The sequence below is a fragment of the Pongo pygmaeus genome, chromosome 12 (genome assembly GCF_028885625.2).
Source record: "Pongo pygmaeus isolate AG05252 chromosome 12, NHGRI_mPonPyg2-v2.0_pri, whole genome shotgun sequence".
Lineage (NCBI taxonomy): Eukaryota > Metazoa > Chordata > Mammalia > Primates > Hominidae > Pongo > Pongo pygmaeus.
This window is the reverse complement of record NC_072385.2, coordinates 105,987,260-106,008,680: the sequence shown is the minus strand read 5'-3', so window position 1 is coordinate 106,008,680 and position 21,421 is coordinate 105,987,260. Positions and strand designations below refer to the sequence as shown.

Genomic DNA, 21,421 nt, shown 5'->3' with positions numbered 1-21,421 from the left:
GCTCATTACTTATGTAGCACAATGCAGAGACACTGTGGGGCTTGGCATGGATGACTGTCAAACAGAAACTGATAACCAAACTGATGGCGCCTGGAGGACCCAGTGGTGTTGCGAAGTTTGTTGTTGCATCAGCTGAAATAGATATTGAGACTTTATTGATTTATCTCATCTATAAGAATTTTGCACTTTCTTTGCTTTGTTATACTGTGCTATTATTTTATTTTATTTATTTTTTTGAGACAGGGTCTCACCATGTCACCCAGCCTGGAGCACAGTGGCGCGATCATAACTCACAGCAACCTCTGCCTCCCTGGCTCAAGCAATCCTTCCACCTCAGCCTCCCAGATATCTGGTACTACAGGTGCACACCACCACACCCGCTAATTTCTGCATTTTTTTTTTTTTGTAGGGATGGGTTTATGCCACGTTACCCAGGCTGGTCTGAACTCCTGGGATCAAGCAGTCCACCTGCCTCAGCCTCCTGAAGTGCTAGGATTACAGGCATGAGCCATTGCACCTGGCCTTGGTTTCTTAATGTAATAGGCTGTTCTTTAATTGTTTCATAGCCTGCCTACCAACCCCATCTAAGTGAAATATTGTTGGCAGGGCACCTGATAATAACTGTTTTACTTATTCTTTCTTAAAAAAATTATTATATATTTATTTATTTATTTATTTATTTATTAAGACAGGGTCTTGCTTTGTGGCCCAGCCTGGAGTGCATTATAGCTCACTGCAGCTCTGACCTCACTGGCTCAAGTGATCCTCCACCCTCAGCCTCCCGAGTAGCTGGGACTATAGGTGTGCATCACCATTTTTTTGTAGAGACGGGGTTTCGGTTTCACTTCATTGCCCACGTGATCTTGAACTCCTGGGCTCAAGCTATCCTTCCACTGTGGCCTCCCAAAGTGTTGGGATTGCAGGCGTGAGCCACTGCACCTTGCCCATACCATACATTTTGAACCTTAGCCACTAGGTCCAAACGCTGGCCGTTGTGACTGTAGCTGTTGACATTTTTGTCGGGATGACAATGTTATTTTTTTTAAAATTTCTTGTACTATTTAAAATAATCTGTTTGGAAAATGTTAACCAAGTAATCTTTCTGCTTCCACTTCCCGTTCAGTATTTTAGTGGACTGAATCTCTCAGCCTGGCATTCAAGGCCAGTCACAGTGTGACATTCCAGCCTCCCAGTTGGAGCTCAGCTAACAACAAGCCAAGTCAGAAAGCTGCTCTGCAAGACTGATTTGCCCATTATACTTCCCAAATACCCTCCCTTCCTTTCCTGCTTCTGCTTTTGCCACACTGTTTTGGCTTTGGCAGGACAAACCAAGGAATAATAAAATAGCCTGTCTTGTGATGTATTTGGTTTTTCATTCGTGCTCACAAACCTGCCACTCTAGTGGAAATGCTCTTATTTAGGAGGCTCCCTAGACCAGTTCTCTTCTAGTCTGCAAGAATGCTTGCAAGGAGAGTAGGAGTTAACCATTTTTACTATGACTTGCAACAGTTGAGCTAAGTAAAATGTTGGACGCTGTCTAGGGACTTAGTATTTTGCATCACGCTGAGAGGCATAATTTTACTTTTATTTTTGTCTTTTAAAAAGATTCATTTACTTAAAGATTGTTATTATCTAGCATTTAAGGTATTTTTAGAGGCCAATTGTGGAGGCAGGTCACCTTTGATTTAGTGAATGTTCTACAAAATGCTCATTGAAAGGCAAGTAAAGAGTGCTAATTTTCTGGATTAGACATTCTCTCTCCTTAGATATTCAGGATTCCTTTGTTTTGGAGTTTTAGAATATTTTATTTTCTTGGAATTCATGGGTTAGAAGAAATATATTAGGAATAGCAACTAATATTATTAATTTAAATTTATAAAGTCAGTTTAATTATAGCTATGTATTATATATAATCTGTCTTTGGTGCTGATTATAGTTTATTAAAAATGACTGATATGATTACTAAATTAACTTATTGGGCATTTTATGGTTAGGCTTATTTATATACATTATTTTATTTTATTGACACAATAACTCTGAGGTCAAAATTTATATCCCACTCTTTAATATCAACTTTATTGAGGTAGTATAATTTACATATAATAAAATGTACCCACTTTAAGTGTACAGTTCTGTGTGTTTTGGCAATTGTAAACACTTAAAACCACACCATAGTCAAGATAAAGAACTTTTCCATTCCCTAAAGGTATAGAACATTTCTTTCCCCACACAAATTGGTCCTCTCCACCATCTTCCTCTTAACCCTGAGCCTTATCATTTCTCTAAAACTGAAACAGTTTTGCCTGTTTAGAATTTTATATAAATGGAATAATATATTATGTAGTTTTTGGTATATGGCCTCTTTCATTCAGCATTATGTTTTTGAGATTCATCCATGTTACATCAGTACTCTGTTCCTTTTATTGCTGTATAGCATTACATCGTACGGCTGTACCATAGTTTTTTATTTATTCATCCATTGAAGGACATTTGGATTTTTTTTTCTATTTTTTGGCTATTATGAATAAACTTGCCATTATATTTTTGTACTTGTCTTTTTCTGGAGATATGTTTTAATTTTTATTGGGTAAATACCTAGGAGTAGTATTACTGTGTTGTAAGCTGAGTGTATACTTAACTTTTAAGTGCTAAACTGTTTTCCAAAGTAGTTGCACTACTTTACATTCCTGCTAACAATTTATGATGTTCTAGTTCTTTTACAGTCTTGCCAACATTTGGTATTGTTGATCCATTAGTTTTTCTATATTCTTGCCAACATTGGTATTGTTGATCCATTTTGAGCTACCTTTTTTTGTTTTTTAAAGACAGGGTCTCACTTTATTACCCAGTAATAAAAAGCCTGTGGTGTAGTGTAGTGGCACAATCATAGCAATCATAGCTCACTGCAACCTTGACCTCCTGGGCTCAAGCAACCTCTCCTACCTAAGCCTCCCAAATAGCTGGGACTACAGGCACATACTACATACCTGGCTAATTTTTATTTTTTATTTTATTTTTGTAGAGACGGGGTTTCACTGTGTTGCCCAGGCTGGTCTCGAACTCCTGGCCTCAAGTGATCTTTCCACGTTGGCCTCCCAAGGTGCTGACATTACAGGCATGAGCTACCGTGCCTGGCCTTGAGCTACTTTTGATCATATATTTGTTAATTAACAATTTGAGTGTGGGTCTATTTCTGGGCTTTATGTTGTATTCCCTTAATATGTCTATCCTTAAGTGAAAACAACACGATCCTGACTACTGTAGCTTTATAGGAAGTCTTTAAATAAGGTAGTATAAGTCCTGTAACTTCTTTTTCAAAGCTGTTTTGGATATTCTAAGTCCTTTGTATTTCCATAGAAGTTTTAGAATCAGCTTGTAATTGTTTACAGAAATCCTGCTGGGAATCTGTAGATCAGTTTGTGGAGAATTAACATCTTAACATTGAGTCTTCCAAGAGATAAAAATGCTGACATCTCCATTTATTTAGGTCATTTTTAATTGCTCTGAGCAGTATTTTATAGTTTTCAGTGAATATATCTTAATCCAATTTTGTTAAATTTACCTCTAAATATATTATACTTTCTGATGCCGATTTATAGTAGTGTGTTTTTTTTTTTTGAACTTTCTTTTCCTGAACTCATTGAAATGTAATTGATTTTGGTATATTTAACCTTGTATGCTGATGCTGCTTTGTCCCTAAATTTATTTATTAATTCTAATAATTTTTTTGTAGATTCCTTAGGTATTTTCTTCAACACATTTGCTTGTGAAAAAGATAGTTTTGTATCTTCCTTTCCAATCTATATAATTTATATTTCTCATTCTTGTTTTATTGTACTATCTAGTGCAATAGACAATACCTAATAGCCAGTGGCAGGTAGAAGTGGTGAAGTCAGACCTCCTTGCCTTATTCCCAGTCTTAAGAAGATAGTCTTTCATCAAGTGTAATTGTCAGTTCTAGGTGCCTTTTTAGCAATCTAAGGAAGTTCCCATCTATTTTAGTTTGCTGAGAGTTTTTATTATGAAAAGAATGTTAATATATGTTAAATGTTTTTTCTCTGTCTACTTGGTTTATTTCTTTTATTCTGTTAATATGATAAATAAACTGATTTTCAAATGTTGAACCACTTACATTCTGCAGATTAATTCTGCTTGATTATTATGTATGATCCTTCTGATGTATTACTGGAGTTGATTCACTCATGTCTTTTTAAAGAACTTTGCATCTCTATTTGATGCTGTATTTCTTTTCTTTACTTTTAGTTCTTTGCTTGGTTTTGGCACCAGAGTAATGCTGTGTTTATAAAATAAGTTGGGAAGTAGTCAGTCCTCTGTTTTCTGAGTTTGTGAAGGATTGATTTTATTTCTTCCTGAAAGGTTAGAAGGTTAGAATTCACCAGTGAAGCCATCTGGACCTGGAGCGAGATAGAGAGAGAAAGAGAGGAGAGAGAGAGAGGAGAGAGGAGAGAAGAAAGAAGAGAGGAGAGGAGAAGAGAGGAGAGGAGAAGAGAGGAGAGAGAGAGGGAAGGTTTTTAACTATAAATGCAATTTCTTTAACAGATATAGGGCTAACAGGTTTTTAAATTATTCTTAAGTGAGTTTTTACAGCCTTGTCTTTTAAGGAATTTGTTCATTTCATCCAAGTTGTTGAAATTATTGGCATATCGTTATTCATCTATTTCCTTGTTATTCTTTTACTACCTGTGTGACCTGTACTCATTTCCCCTTTCGTTTCTGACATTGGTACATTGTGTCTTTTCTCTGCTTTCCTTGATGAATCTAGCTAGACGATTAACAATTTTATTGTTTTTTTAAATAACCAGCTTTTTATTTCATAGATTTTTGTTTATTATTCTCCTGTATATTTCATTGTTTTCTGCTCTTTGTTTATGCTTGAGAATCTCTACCTTTTAAATGGAGTGTTTAGGTGATTTAATCTTTAATCTGATTACCACTATGGCTGGATCTTGCTGTTTATTTTCTAATTGTTATATCATCTGTTTTTCATTTCTTTTACTGCCTTCTTTTGGATTAATTAATATTTTAGGGTTTTATTTTCTCTCTACTGTTGGCTTCTGAGCTATATGTCATTGTTTGATTTTTTTTCCCCCATGGCTGTTCTAGTGTTCAGAATACATATCTTTAACTTTTCACAGTCTATCATTAAAAATAGTATAATACTTCATTTATCATGTAAGAACCTAATAATATTATATACTTCTTTTTCCCCTACTCAACTCCTCTGGCCATCCTTTTCTGCTACTATTACACATTTCATTTCTTTATATGTGATAAATTGTCTTTAGCAAAATGTTCAAACCTTTTGCCTTTTTAAAAAATGGATTCTTTTCTTATCATTGAGTTTTGAGAATTCTTCATATATTTAGGTTACAAGTTTTTTATCAGATGTATGATTTGCAAATATTTTCTCCCCAACTGTGGCTTGTCTTTTTATTGTCTTAACGAAACTGCCTAATTCCATGCCACAGAGATTTTTGTACTATGTTTTCTTTTAAATGTTTTATAGCTTTAGGTTTTATGTTCAGGTTTGTGATCCATTTTGAGTTTATTTTTGTATATGATACAGGTTTTTAAAAAGTGTGGACATCCACATATTCTAGTATCATTTGATGAAAAGAATGCTCTTTCTCTTTTAAATTGCCCTTGCACTTTTGTCAAAAATTAATTGCCCACATATGTGTGAGCATTTTTCTGAACTTTCTAGTCTGTCCTGTAGGTCTATATGTCTAACTTTGTATTGAAACCACAGTTTTGATTGCTGTAGTTTGATAGTAAGTTTGGAAATCAGGTGGTATATATCCTCCAATTTTTATTCCTTTTTTTTCCAAAGTGGTTTGGAAATGTTAGATTTTTTTCATTTCTCTATAAAATTTGGAATCATCTTGTCAATTTTTTAGTTTTCTATGTTATTAGTATTCCATATATAGGTTTTGCACTTCTTTTTGTTTATTATTTAATATATTTTGATGCTGTTGTAAATTATATTTTTTAAATTCTCAATTTCTGATTGTTTATTGCCGGTATATAGAGACAGTTGATTTTTTTTTTTTTTTGGTCTATTGATGTTAGATCCTTGGTAAACTCAGGTATGAGTTACAGAAGTTTGTCTGTAGACTCCATAAGATTTCCTACATAGAAAATTATGCCATCTGTGAATGACAGTTTTAGTCCTTCCTGTCTAATCTGAATGCCTTTTCTTTCTTTACTGCCTTAGTGCACTGACTAGAATCTCCAATATTTTGTTGGTAGGAAAGTGTCAAGGCTGGGTGTGGTGGTTCACGCCTGTAATCACAGTACTTTGGGAGGCCGAGGTTGGTGGATCACCTGAGGTCAGAAGTTAGAGACCAGCCTGGCCAACATGGCAAAACCCTGTCTCTACTAAAAATACAAAAATCACCCAGGCATAATGGCACATGCCTGTAATCCCAGCTACTTGGGAGGCTGAGGCAGGAGAATCGCTTGAGCCCAGGAGGTGGAGGTTGCAGTGAGCTGAAATCACGCCACTGCACTCCAGCCTGTATGACAGAGCGAGACTCCACCTCAAAAAAAAAAAAAAAAAGTTTTAAGATTAGATATTCTTGCCTTGTTCCAGATTTTAGGGGAAAATAATTCTGTCTTTCACCATTAAGTATTAATATTATGTTGGCTATGTATTTTTCAGAGATGCCCTGTATCAGACTGATGAAGTCCCCTTTTATACCTAGTTAGTTGGGGATTTTTTGTTTTGTTTAGTTTTTCAAAATCAGGAATGGTCAGCCACAGTGTGGTCCTGTGGGGAAGGGAGACAGATTTGTAAAACCAGGAGCTAAGGTCTGCCTACCCCAGCCTGCTGCTGTGCGAAGACTCTCGGGGGAAGCCACTGTCACCATGTCTGACCAGCGGCCAGAACCTTCAACTTACGACTTGGGGGATAAGAAGGAAGGCGAGTACATTGAACTCAAAAGTCACTGGACAGGATAGCAGTGAGATTTACTTCAGTGAAAATGACAGCACATCTTAAGAGACTCAAAGAATCATATTGTTGGCCGGGTGCGGTGGCTCACGCCTGTAATCCCAGCACTTTGGGAGGCCGAGACAGGCGGATCATCTGAGGTCAGGAGTTTGAAACCAGGCCGGCCAACGTGGTGAAACCCTGTCTCTACTGAAAATACAAAAAATTAGCCGGGTGTGGTGATGGGTGCCTGTGATTCCAGGTACTCAGGAGGCTGAGGCAGGAGAATCGCGTGAGCCCGGAAGGCGGAGATTGCAGTGAGCCGAGATCGCACCACTGCGCTCCAACCTAGGCGACAGAGTGAGATTCCGTCTCAAAAAAAAAAAAGAAAGAATCATATTGTCGAAGACAGGGCATCCAATGAATTCACTGAGGTTTCTCTTTGAAGGTCAGATAATTGCTGATAATCATACTCAAAAATAACTGGGGATGGAAGAAGAAGATGTGATTTAAGTTTATCAGGAACAAACAGAAGGTCATTCAACTGTTTAGATATTCTTTTAATTTTTTTCTTTTCCCTCAACCCTTTTTTACTTTTAAAAATAGTTCTTTTGTAGTGTGGTGTTGAAAAGGGAATTGAAAACTGGCACCCATCTCTTTAAAACATCTGGTAATTTGAATTCTAGTGCTCATTATTCTGTATTGTTTGTTTTCATTGTGCTGTTTTTTGGTGATCAAGCCTCAGTCCCCTTCCTGTTGCCCTCTCCTTTTTAAAAATTGTTTGTGTGCACAGAGAGACCACCTTTTTCAGGACTGTACATTTTCTGGCTTGTGGAGATAAATAAGATTAACCAATGCAAGTGTTCGTAATGAATTTCCAGTTGGCCCTGAAGTTCTAGATTGACTCCTAGACTTCCAGCAGGAGACGGATGTTTTTCAGAGAAATCAACTGTGGAAAAATGACCTTTCCTTAACTTGAAGCTACTTTTAAAATTTGAGGGTTGGGAACAAAAAATGTCAGGTTGAAGTCAAGATGACAGGTAACATGAAAGCAATAACTAACTCTAAAGATGGCTTCAGTGAAGAAAAGGCATTTTAAGATTTTAAAATGTCTTGTCAGAAGAACCCATAACAGTTCTAATTTTCATTAGCAATTAATAAAGTTATTAATGTAGAAATGACTACAACAGAAAAAAACAACAATGGATGTTAGATTTTGGCAGATACTTATCTTCATCTATTGAGATGATCATGTGCTTTTTCTCTTTTAATGTTATTAATATGGTGGTTTTCAGTCATTGAGTTTTGAATATTCAGTCTACCTTGCATTCCTGGGATAAACTGATTGTTTTGATATAGTGTCCTTTCTCTATATTGTTGGATTTAATTTGCTAAAGTTTTTTTAGAGTTTTTCATTTATATTCATGAATGATATTGGTTTGTAGTTTTATTTGAATGCTTTTTACTATTTTTTTTTCCTCATAGTAAAGCTGGCTTCAGAATAGAATGAGTTGCTAAGTGAACCCTTTTCTTCATTTTTTTCAAAGGTTTGTGAAGAATTCATATTATTTCTTCCTTAAATGTTTGGTAGAATTTGCCAGTGAAACCATCTGGGCCTGGAGTTTTCTTTGTGGGAAGGTTTTAAAGTACAAATTAAATTTGCTTAATAGATTTAGATCTATCCAGATTATCTACTTCATCTTGAATGAGTGTTGCTGATTTGTGTCTTTAAAGGAATTTGTCCATTTCATCTAAGTTGCTGAATTGATTGGCATAAGGTTTTTCATAATTTTTTAAAATTATTTTTAAAAAATGTGTAAAATTTGTAGTGATGTCACCTCTGTGTTTCCTGATCTTGACCATTCCTTTCTCTCCCGCAACTGTTTCCTTTGCCAGTCTGGCTAGTGGTAAAGAAAAAAGTGGTAAACATTACTCATGTTGTGAAAGAACCAGCTTTTGGTTTCATCCATCTTTTCTGTTGTATTTCTGTTTTCTATTTTATTGATTTCCGTTCAGATTTTAAATATTTCTTTCTTCTTTTACTTTCACTTGCTCTTCTTTTCCTAGTTTGTTAACATGGTCATTGATTTGAGATCTTTCTTTTTTCCTAATATTGGTGTTTAATGCTATAAATTTCCAGCTAATTAGTGTTTTAGATGTATCTTACAAATTTTGCTGTGTTGTGTTTTTATTTTCACTCATCACATGTTCTGAATTTCCCTTAGATTTTTTTTGACCTGTGAGTTATTTAGAAATATGTTATTTGGTTTACAAAATTTTCTGGATCTTTTATTGAATTTGAATTTAAGTTTATTATGATCAGAGAACATACTTTATATGACTTACATCCTTTTAAATGTATTGAGATTTGTTTTCTGGCCCAGGATATAGATTATTTTAGTACATGTTCAATGTACACTGAAAAGAATGTGTTCTACTTTTCTTTGGCGGAGTGTTCTATAGTAGCAATTAGGTCAAGTTGGTTAATAGAGTTGTTCAAATGTGATATATTGTTACTAATTTTCTTTTTGTTATTTTAGTTTTTAATTTTTTAAATTTTTTATTTTTCCATAGGTTATTGGGGAACAGGTGGTGTTTGTTTACATGAGTAAGTTCTTTAGTGGTGATTTGTGAGATTTTGGTGCACCCATCACCGGAGCAGTATACACTGCACCCTATTTGTAGTCTTTTATCCCTCGCCCTATTTTAGTTTTTTAAAGAGAGATACTGAAATCTCTGACTATAATTATGGGTTTATGTTTAAATGTGTACCATATCTTTATTGAGCTTCTGCATCATTCTTCTATCAATTATTGGAAGGAAGATATGGAAATCACAGACTATAATTGTGGATTTGTCTACTTGTTCTTGCTGTTCTGTCATTTTTTGCTTCATTTATTTTGAAGCTCTGTTATTAAATTTGTAAACATTTAAGAATGTTATGTCCTCTTGAATTGACACTCTTTGTCCTTGGAAATGTTGTTTGCTTTGAAATTAATTTTACGTGGTACATCTTTTCCATTGTTTTATTTTTAACCTATTTGTGTCTTTGTATTTAGATTTCTTTTGAGTAGCATATAATTGGATTTTACTTTTAAATCTGACAGTCTTTGCCTGTTAATTGGGGTGTTTAGACCATTTACATTTAATGGCATTATCGTGTGCTGGATTGATGAGGCTACATAGTGTCAAGAAATGCTTACATTTCTATTAGTTATCTTTGTATTTCAGAGTGATTCCCTTTTTGCAAGTTTATGGCACTGGTAATGCTGTCTTCATATCAGAAAAGACAGGACACATACTTTTTCAGAGTTGGTAAAGCAGAGATTTAAAAATTCTGGTCTGGCCTCATAATGAAGGGTGTTAAGAAACTAGGTGCTTAATGGAAGTATCCAGAGGGCACCAATGTACTTATGTTTGTTTTGAACTATTCTTTTTCTTTGTTATTCTGGCTCTTAAGGGCATTGAACTGTTCTCATCTCTGGGATATTTGAGACAGAAGTTGGCATAAGACCTTTTGGGACATATTATGGGTGCTCCAAATGTTACAGGTACTCCAGACCAGTTTGGGATGCATGGCAGGCTTTATGTAGCATTATCCGACCACTGATCTCTGTTGATTTTCACTAAGTCTGCTTCAGGGGAAACAATTGTGTATTGAAATTAAAAAGCAAGACTTCTGTCTGATATAAACAGTCTAATTCTTCATAGAATAATTCTTTTAATACTGTTCCCAGGCTACTGTCAAACCTCCAATTTATTGAAATCTTTCTTCACATTCCAGAGTTATGCAAGATAATTAACTTTTGATTCTTTAGCCAGTTCTATATTGGCACATGAAAAAGAAAACCAGTAGTGGCTCTACCCTTCACACTTCTCTCTCTCTCTTTTTTTGAAACAAGGTCCTGCTGTGTCGCTCAGGCTGGAGTGCAGTGGTATAATCTTGGCTCACTGCAGACTCGAACTCCTGAGTTCAGGTGATCCTCCTGAGTAGCTGGGACTACAGGTGTGTGCCACTATGCTTGGCTAATTTTTTATTTTAAAAATTTTTTTGAGACAGAGTCTTGCTCTGTTGCCCAGGCTGGAGTGCAGTGGTGCAATCATGGCTTACTGCAGCCTTGAACTCCTGGGCTCAAGCAGATCCTCCTACCCCAGCCTCCCAAGTAGCTGGGGTGAGAGGAGCCTGAGCTCCTTGCCTGGCTAATTTTTTTACTTTTTGTAGAGACAGGGTCTATCTGTGTTGCCCAGGGTGGTCTTGAATTCTTGGGCTCAAGTGATCCTCCTGCCTTGGCCTCCCAAAGTGCTGGGATTACAGGCATGAACCACCGTAGTGACAGAGTCTCTATATGTTGCCCAGGCTGGTCTCGAATTCCTGGGCTCAAGTGATCCTCCCTCCTCGGCTTCCCAAAGAGCTGGGATTACAGGCATGAACCACCACACTGGGCCCACACTTCTCTTTTGATACCATCTACATTAATATCATTACAAACGATCTCACCAAAAAAAAAAAAAAAAAAAAAAAAATCTTTTTTTTTTCTGCCTTTGGCTACAGGGCTAGCTCCTAAAAGGAAGGGAACAAAATGTTTCAGTATGATCATGTTTTTAGTGATGGAAAATTAAAACCATTAAAAAATAAACAATGAAAAATATGGCAAAATAAGAAGGTGAATGCCAGAAGATTAAGGAAGTTGTAGAGAGTTTTGCAGATGTGGGATTTCAGATGAAGACCACATATATCTAATTTGTGAGGGAAATAAAGAGACAGGTAAGAGAGATGGGTGGGAATAGAGCTAGCCTGAGGAGAAAGAGAAGGAGATTAAAAAAAATATTTGTATCCAGTCTGAATAAAATTTGTTTCATCTCTTCTTGGCCCTTAGAAATTAGAGTCTTTTCATATTATTGTCTATTTGGTAAGCTGTGTTTGATAGCGGTGCACAAACTTGGGCACAGAAGCCTGAGTTTGTGGGATTGCATTCAGTGTATAGAAAAGTTGCAACTCATTTCTAGTTAGTTCTTCCTTTGTACTTATGCCTAAACCTCTCCATCTGGAGAAATGCCAGCTTGCCACTAAATTTAAATAAATAAGAACATGTCTCATCAATAGGGGCGGCAAATTTAGCCCCTCTTTAGAGCACTGAGCAATTTATGACCATATGTTAAATACCATAAAACAGCTTTAAAGATTTGGTCGCTGGCCATTGCCAGATTGCACCGTAGGAGTGCAGCAGCACTGTGAGGGACTGGGAATGCTTCCTCCGGCCCTTGGAGGCCTCAGCAACTCACTGATGTCACAGCCAAAGAGGGCTGTTTTCAAACATTCCCTTTATAAAGGTGAAATACTAAAAGATTCCATTTTGGCATTTGGGAGCAAAGAAGGCAAGACTTCTTTTTGATTCTTAAGGGTCAAAATTAGTATGGAAAGTGTTGTGTGGGAGAATGAGTAACTTGGCAGCAGTGAGTACAGAAGGCAAGTCTAGAAATAGGTAATAGATATCCTACTCATCCTTTTTCTTGGAGCATGAACTGGACTTTTATGTGGCATAAGCCAACCAAATATCACGTTTCTCAATCAATTTATTTTTGCCAACTTTTGTCGAATTAATATTAATGTTAAAAACAATTTTTAAAATTTCATGCCAAAGGGCTGCCAATTGTAAGGCTTTCTTTTCTTCCAGAAGTATGACTCACTATTTGGTGAACTCCAAATATTAGTTTTTCTTCTTACCACCATGACAGCCTGTGAATCATTTATGGCATTCAGTGGGCTCGTGGCTGAGAGAATGAAGGTGTGTGCCAGCAAACATGTGATTTTTGGTCAAGTAGTGCTCTGGGACCTTCGATGGGCTTTTAACACATGTGAGGAAACCAATGGTTCAAGCAGGGGGCAGTATTATTAAATAGTAATAGACACCAAAAAGCTTTGTACAAGATTTTTCAGACTGCTCTCTCAGAAATGTAACTCTTCCTACAAAGGAAGATGATGAAATTTGGCTGTCAAAGGTCCAGGATTCCTAGCCTTCTTGAATCTGTAGTTGCCAGCCCAAGGGCTGATTTCCTGTCAGTTCCTGTGTGGTTTGCACTACATCCTCTTTGCAACAGATCAGTATTTTAGGTCATCCATCATAACTGCTCTCCTGTAAGTTCTTGGCAATTTGATCTCTGTTTGCAGAAGGCAGCTGGCATACTTTGCTAGGAAGTGCAGCTGGAGAGCTCCTGTCTCACTCTTCCTAAGGCCAGGAAGCACACTATTGTTACTCATTGCTGCTTTCTTCCTTTAAAGAACAAAAAACTTCAAACTTTGGCAAATTCTAAAGTTACTAGGTAGCAATTTGAAATTACTCTGATCGTTTTGTTGGTCTAGGGCAAAAACTTGAGTGATCTTTTATGTCATTTGTAAATCTTGTCTGGTTTTTCCATAACACAGATATGTGCATTAGTGGAAGTTTCCTCCCCATTGCAAATGAAGTTATGCTTGTCTTCAGAGTCACATGGGAATTTTTAGTTTTATTTTGTTTTAGGCTTTGTCAAGGACAGTAACATGGCCTAATTTCTTCTCTGTGTTTTATTCCCTTAACATTGAGATTTTTCTATTCCTAATGTCAGCATCGGGTAAGACTATTTACCTTGGGTATGACTTGAATATTTGCATTGGATTTTCAAACTATACGAACAGAGATAGTTAAAGCACTTTTTTTGGACTATTTAATGTTAAAATAAAAGTATCATTTTAGTTTTTCTGATTTCTCATTCCGTAATGGGTGACCTATGTTGTGAGATGTAGAAAAATGAGCAATTTTCCTCCTTTCTTATGACTCACAGGTCACATTTTGGCAACCTGATTTTTTTTTCCTGTAGGATGGTGATTACCTTTACCCCAGTTCACCTAAGAGAGGAACCTGTTTATAAAGAGGATACAACCTCGTGCATGAATTATTTTAAATGGTATTCTTAATAATCTATGATGGCACAGATCTTTTATACTTCTGAGTTGTCTTCTTTTCATCTTTACGAAAATCATATCTTCTGTAGAGTTAAACAAGATTATTAATGTAGCTCTTGGTTTCTTTTATGTTCTGGTTCCCAACATAAATGAAGGGAAAGGAAAGATAAATTGTGCTGCTTTATAGAAAAATAGTAAACTTTTTGAAGGCCAAATTTATGTCAGATTTATGGGTATCAAGCAATAGCGTCATAGAAACACCCCAAATCCTGATAGTGTACTAAGGATGGCACGACGAAGAAATTTTTGGATTTGAGATATGAAAGAATTTGATGTCCAGATTATTTCTATCAAACCAAATCTTTAGTCTCTAAAATAATATATTGTTAAATTCTAGGAGCAAGAATCCTCTGTGATTTCTAAGGTCTGTTGCAGATGACCCACACAGTAGACAATCAGGAAACGTTTATTAAATGAGTGATACAAAGGCACTAAAAGATGATGTCTTATGTGGAAATTCTTAATTGGAAGGACACTAAGTAATTTTGGGAATCTTCCAGTGGGATAAGGAAGTATCTAAAGATTTGAAAAGCAGCAGCATAGTTTCTGCATTAAAGAAAGTAAAAGATAATTACGAAGGTTATATAGATCTAGCAGGTTGACATGCATATTTAGAAAGAACTCAGAAAAAGAATCACAAAAGTAGTTTGCCAACATTTGGGCTAGTATAGGACTAACCAATTTTGCTTTGTAAAAAACAATTCTTAATAGATCAATTCTTATTACAGAATGATGAGTATAGTACATTGGAAGCAAAGGATAAATTTAATTTATCCCAATTTTAGTAGAGCTTTTGATTCTGTCCTTGGGATGAATCTGATAAGCAAATCATGAATGATTATTTAGACACAAGATGTGTTGCTTGACAGTATGCCTAAAGTGTGTCATGACTAAGGAATGAATGCTACTTAATGTTGAAATCAGACAATTTGGTCATCCCAGTGTAGAACAAATTGCAAAACTGTTTCTTCTCTGGCTAAAAAAATTTTGGTTATTGTCTTCCTGTTTCTTCTTTTTCTGTTTTCTGCAACATTATCTCACTACATTTGGGTAAAACAAGTGCCAGGCAATTGCAGGGATGACAATCTCCTGTAGAAAGAAAAGGATCCACAATTTTCAAAGTACTTTAATTCATTCATCTATGCACCAGTTACTATTGAGGACCTACTCAGTCCAAATTTTGAAGTACAGTATTTGATGGCCTCCATTTTTTTTGGCACCATCATAATCTTTCCAGCATTCTCTTTACCCCATTTTCTACTAAACCAGATTGCCTTGATAGCCTGTCCTTAACCTCACTTTTCAACACTATCTGCTATTCTTCAACATTCCTTGAGCACATAATTTGCTTTCTACCCTCTAAGTATTGCTTCTTTTATCTCTGCCTAGAATTACCATCTCATTATTTCTTTATCTAAGCCTACTCTAGACAGCACTAAGAGTAGACATTTTAAAAAAGAATTCGGTAGAGCATGATTTTAGATGAAAAGGAAGTAGTAAGTTAAGTAAGAGACTGTAGCAGACTGTGTTTTCCAAAGATGACCACAACAGCATTTCCCATTCCACATGCTCTTCTATACCATGACCTTACCACTCCTCCAAGTATAATTTTCCTCCCCTTGAATCTGGGTGGGCTTGTGATTATTTTGGCCAATAGAATATGATGCTTATTATGCCGTATGACTTTCAAGGCTGGGTCATAAAAGGCAATGAGGCTTTCATCTTACTCTAGCAGGAATGCTTTTGCTTGGAGCCCTGCACCACTGCATAAGAAGTCTGTCTATATTGAGGTTGCCATGCTGTCAGGTAGCCAAACTACATGAAGAGGCCACATGTAGGTGCTGCAGTTGTCAGTTTTTATCTTGGAGTTTTCTCAGCCCAGGCATCAGAAATGTCAGTGAAATTGTGTTGGGCCTTTCAAACTGAGCACTACCAGCTGAACACCATTGAGTGATCTCAGTCAGTGCTATGAGGAGCAGAAGAATCACCCGACTACATTCTGCCTATATTTCTAACCCACAGAATCTATGAGCGTAAGAAAATGGTTGTTTTAAGCACTGAGTTTGGGGTAGTTTTGTAGGTGACAGTAGTAATTGGAATGTAGACCCTGAAGAATAGGAGTGGACAAGAGCCTGTAGGAGGGTGGAAGAGATGGGGAGAAGAGCAGAGATATAGAGGTTAAGTCTCCAGAGGGAGAAGGAAAAGACGAAAGGATTAGGAAAGAAATGGGTGAATATTGAGGAGAAAGGGTGAGGAATTCACATCTGATGACAGTAAACAGCATTTAGTTTTTTTAAGAATTTCACTGGCTGCTTTATATATATATATATATAAATTATATATATTATATATAAATTATATATAATATAAATGTATATATATTATATATAATTTATATATAATATAAATGTATATATATTATATATATAATATAAATGTGTATATATATAACATATATACATATATGTATAAACATATATGTATATACACACACACACATATTATGTATATTTAGTTTTTTTTTAATTTTTATTTTTTATGAAGTTGAAATAGAGCTTACCTGCCAAGAGGTCGAAGGTCTACAAAGGCCTGGCTGCTTGGTGGACAGTATTGAAGACAGTACAGATGACTGACCTTTAGCTCCTTGCCTAACAAATACTCTTGTGAGGAAAGACAGACAGAGGCTTGGCATTTTGTCATTAAGTGTGAGTGGTCTGCCTTCCTTGGGAGAATTCGCACACAGTATACACTATCAGTGTGAAGTACTTTGAGCCCTGCAGAAGAAGGAGAGATGGTTTTTTCCAGGAGTGCCTTGGGCTCAACGTGGCTCTGTGTTCGTGAGTTCTGAATCTCAAGATGACTTGAGGAATATGAATAACCCAAAGCCACTTGTAGTTTTGTGAAATGGAAGGACACCACCTTTAGAGTGGGTACTTAGATTTTAAGTAGCAGCTTTCTTGAGAGAAGGCAACAAATCTCCAGTTCTAACTATGAAGCTTTAGAGAGCTTTTGTCCAAATTGAGGACTCAGCAAGAGTTGCTAATTGAGTGGCAGAGTTGCTTCTATAAAAGTAAGAATTGTTTTCTGTAGCATCCAGCAATCTGGTCACCAGCCACATGCGAGTCAATGTATTGTTTCTGTGAAGGATTACATGCTCCTTGTTTAAATATGGTCCTAAGAGCCTAGGAATCCTGCAAGTTTTAGACAGACAGTTTTCCATTTAGTGAAATAAGATACTTAATTAATTGTTGGAATCTTTTAATTAATGTTTTATGAAGAGAGATCCTGGAGAGCCTCATTAAAATACTATTACTGGATAAAAGAACAGTACTTTCATGACAGGATAACTGTGATATATCCAATCTTTATGTAGTCTAGCCAGAAGATAGAATTTGCTCCTAGGTTATCAGGAGTCTAATATATTTCACTTTTAATCTCTGTCACATGCTTCTATTTCAATATTTCTTAATGTTCTATTTTTTTTTTTTCTGCTGTGTTGAAGTGACCTTGGCACTTCTGAGATGTTGTGACTTGTGTTTGCTTCTTTCTCTACTGCTTCCCTGAAAACTGCAATACGTGTAGATAACTCGCTGTCACAGACACTGCTTGATTTCCTTCTGTCTGACTTGCGTAATTTTCCTGGCAGAGGCACAACTGTCTTTGTCCTTTGTTATCATCAACTTACATTTAAACTATCAGAAAAAATTGCCATTGTGATGCTATTGCTTTTGAAAAACTGCTCATTTTCTTTTGCTTGATTTTTTTTTTCGTACTTTCAGTGAATGTTGGCTAGAGCTTGTGTGTCTTTAACCGTTTTTACTCTGGTTATAGTTTTATTTTTATTTTTTAGTCTTTTCATTCATTGCTTCTGAAAAGCATTTTTTATATCTACTTTTGAAGAATTCTGATTGCTTCATCCTAATTTTTCAGCATCTTAATTTTTCATTCATTTCAATAGATTTTTTTTTCCCCACTTCATCTTCTGTGGATTACTGGACTTGCTTTTGTTCATTGTTAGACTTATTGTTTAGATCTGTCGTGTGTGAACTCAAAGGATCCTTCATACCATTTTTTTTACATCTTTCTTATCCAGTTACTGGGCATTTCAGAGTTATTTGACAGTAGAAAGTATTCAGTTTTTTTCATGAATTCCACAGGCTAATGCTTGATTTTCACAAAGTTTGTGAAGGCGGGTGGAGTTTTGCACAGACTTCCAAGCACTATTTTGTGGGAGCTAAAGTATAAGGCATAGTCCAACATTGCCCTTTGTGTGCAAGTTTGATTCTGCTGCTTGTGCTCTGGTTTGTGCCTGTGTGTGCAGTCAGCAAAAGACTCATTGTTAAACAATGAACTCAGAATTCAAAGAAAGATTGGTGTGGTTTTTTTTTCTCCCCAGCTAGCATTCTGTGGTTATTTCTACTGATTTTTTGGCAAGTGTTACTTGTCTGTGTTGAGCTGTGCCACATCAGCCTTAAGTTTCTACTTTGCATAGCTCAGCTAGGAATTAGAAAGAAGATTTACAGTCATATAACATTTCGTATTTTCCAAAGTAGTTTTACTTAAAATGATCTCATTTTAATCTTCCAACAACTTTCTGAGGGCTGGCTGTCTTGCTTTACATATAAGACAGGACCACGGAGCCTAGGTGACTAGCCTGAGGTCAAATAACTGGGAGATCAGGGACCTGGAACTCAAGTCCGGGACTTCTGAGTCCCAAGCCCAATGCTTTTTCTACTTAACATGTTAGGAAATAAATATCATCTTTATTATCATACAATAATAACCTGCTTCTCAGTATTAGTAGATAAGAGCAAATCAACTGCTTATGATGAGAAATAAGGATAAGCAATGGCTTTGCTGAATAGGAAGTAAACACACTATCAGATGCTAATGCCTTCTGCCATACATCAGCTGGGTAAGGTGGTGGTCAGTTGGCATTGGGAAGTTAACTGAAAAACTTCCATTATTGCGTGGGCATCTCTTAGACACTTTAGGAGTAACAACTTGTGGCTGGTTATTTTTGTGTTGTTTCTGAGGACAGAAATCACCTGCAGAAATTGCTGAAGATAGGGTGAGAAGTTAATCAGGCTTACGTGAGATAAAGGCTCAGTTTCAGCTTTGAGATGTAGAGAATAGTCCTAAGTGCTTTATTTTGCTATATGTGTTTTTAAGACAACAGACGGTCCGATCCCCAAACTTATAATCGTTCAACTTAGGATTTTTTTTACCTTTGCGATGGTGCGAAAGTGGTACACATTCAGTAGAAACTATGCTTTGAGTACCCATGCAACCATTCTGCTTTTCACTTCCAGTATAGTAGTCAATCAATTACATGAGATAGTCAATACTTTATTATAAAATAGACTTTGTGTTAGATGATTTTGCCTAACTATAAGCTAATGTAAGTGTTCTGAGCACATTTAAGGTAGGCTAGGTTAAGCTATGATGTTCAGTAGGTTATTAAATGCATTTTTTACTTAACAACGGTTTCAGCTTATGATGGGCTTACTGGGAGGTAACCCCATTGTAAGTTGAGGAGTATCTGTAGTTAGCATGTGATTGTATCTTCTATGCCCTGACCCAGTAGCGTAGATTTGTGATTCACTTCTATTACCTGCCTAATACATCTCTAATTCCCTTAATTATCTTTTTTTTTTTTTTTTTTTGGAGAGAGAGGGTCTCACTCTGTCACCCAGGCTGGAGTGCAGTGGTGCAATCATAGCTCACTGTAACCTTGGCTCAAGTGATCCTCCCATCTCAGCCTCCTGAGTAGCTGGGACTACAGGCATGCACCACCGCATCTGGCTGATTTTTAAATTTTTTTTGTAGAGATGCGGTCTCACTACGTTGTCCAGGCTGATCGCAAACTCCTGGGCTCAAATGATTATCCTGCCTCAGCCTCCCAAAATAGTGAGATTACAGCCGTGTGCCACCATGCCCGGCCCCCCTTAATTATATCTTTTTGATTCATAAGTTAAACAACAGTTTTGAACTACTTTCTAAAATCATTTGGAAATTTTTGTTTGTTTCTTTTTTTAAGAGATAAGATCTCACTCTGTCACCCAGGTTGGAATGTACTGAATCATAGCTCGCTGCAGCCTCTAACTCCTGGGCTAAAGCAATCCTCCTGCCTCAGCCTCTCAAGTTTCTGAGATTACTGGTGCATGCCACTGCATCTGGCTAATGTTTTAATTTTTTATGGAGACAGGGCATTGCTTTATTGCCTAGGGTGGTCTCTAACTCCTAGCTTCAAGGGATCCTCCTGGCCTCCCAAAGTGGTGGGATTACAGGTGTGAGCCACTGTGCCTGGTGGTTTTTCTTTAATGTGGGAAATATGAGGGAAGGAAACTTAAAGGTCAAGATAATAAAGTGGACCAGATACGTATAGCTAAACTCTTTGAGCATTTGTGAGTGAAAAAATTGGGTTTTCATTTTCAAATGTACTTAAAATGTATTTAGAAATGAAGTTATCAAAAGATTTTAACTTTAGCTTTTGATTTAAATAAGTACCCAGTTTTATTTTATGAAACAGAAGGGATCGGAAAGAAATTTGATATGGTCAAAAGCAAATTTAATTAAAATAGAATAGTAGCTCTTCAAGCTACTATTTTGCCATAGTACCTCTTAAGAAACATGGGTTTGTCAGAATTTATGTCATCTTAATAATTAACTGAACTGAAAGAACTGCATATGTTTTTAGAGCTAAAGACCGTTTGATGTCATCACTACCTATTGTAGCAATTGCTTTAGTAGTGTTCTCGGTAAGTGCATATATAGCTACTATCATTAAAAAGAATATTATCCACGAGACAACAATACAGTGCTCATTCAAAAAATATTTTTGTCCTAGGAACAAAACAACTTTATTTTCTTATCTGCGTGACAGTTTTATGGTACTGAAGGGAGCTCTCAGCAGAATTCTTATTTGAACTAATTAACCGTACCAAAATTCCTTTTATAGTGGTGATCTTTTTGACGAGTGGAATTACTAGAATTACGACAGTAATCATCTGGTTGAAGAAATTGTGGATAATGGCAGCAGACTATAGATAAAGGAAATCATCGTCCCAATATTTAAAGAAAAGAAGGAGAGGCCAGGCAAGGTGGCTCACGCCTGTAATCCCAGCACTTTGGGAGGCCGAGGTGGGTGGATCACCTGAAGTCAGGAGTTCGAGACCAGCCTGGCCAACATGGCAAAACCCCATGTCTACTAAAAATACAAAAATTACCTGGGCTTGTTGGCGCATGCTTGTAATCCCAGCTACTCCAGAGGCTGAGGCAGGAGAATTGCTTGAACCTGGGAGGTGGAGGTTGCAGTGAGCTGAGATTGTACCACTGCACTCCAGCCTGGGTGACAGAGAAAGACTCTGTCTCAAAAAAAAAAAAGAAAAGAAGGAAGGATATATTCTTAAAGGGTTCAATAAATTGTTTGAGAGCATTTAAAACCTGTTATATCTTTAGTAGCCAAC

The 21,421-nt window shown here is 36.5% G+C and overlaps 1 protein-coding gene and 1 pseudogene across 6 annotated transcripts in view; both read left to right on the top strand.

Moving 5' to 3' along the window:
- Window positions 1–21,421, top strand: part of BABAM2 (BRISC and BRCA1 A complex member 2) — a 544,147-nt gene that overhangs the window by 143,304 nt on the left and 379,422 nt on the right. The window lies entirely within an intron of this gene.
- Window positions 6,593–7,873, top strand: LOC129030058 (small ubiquitin-related modifier 1-like; annotated as a pseudogene).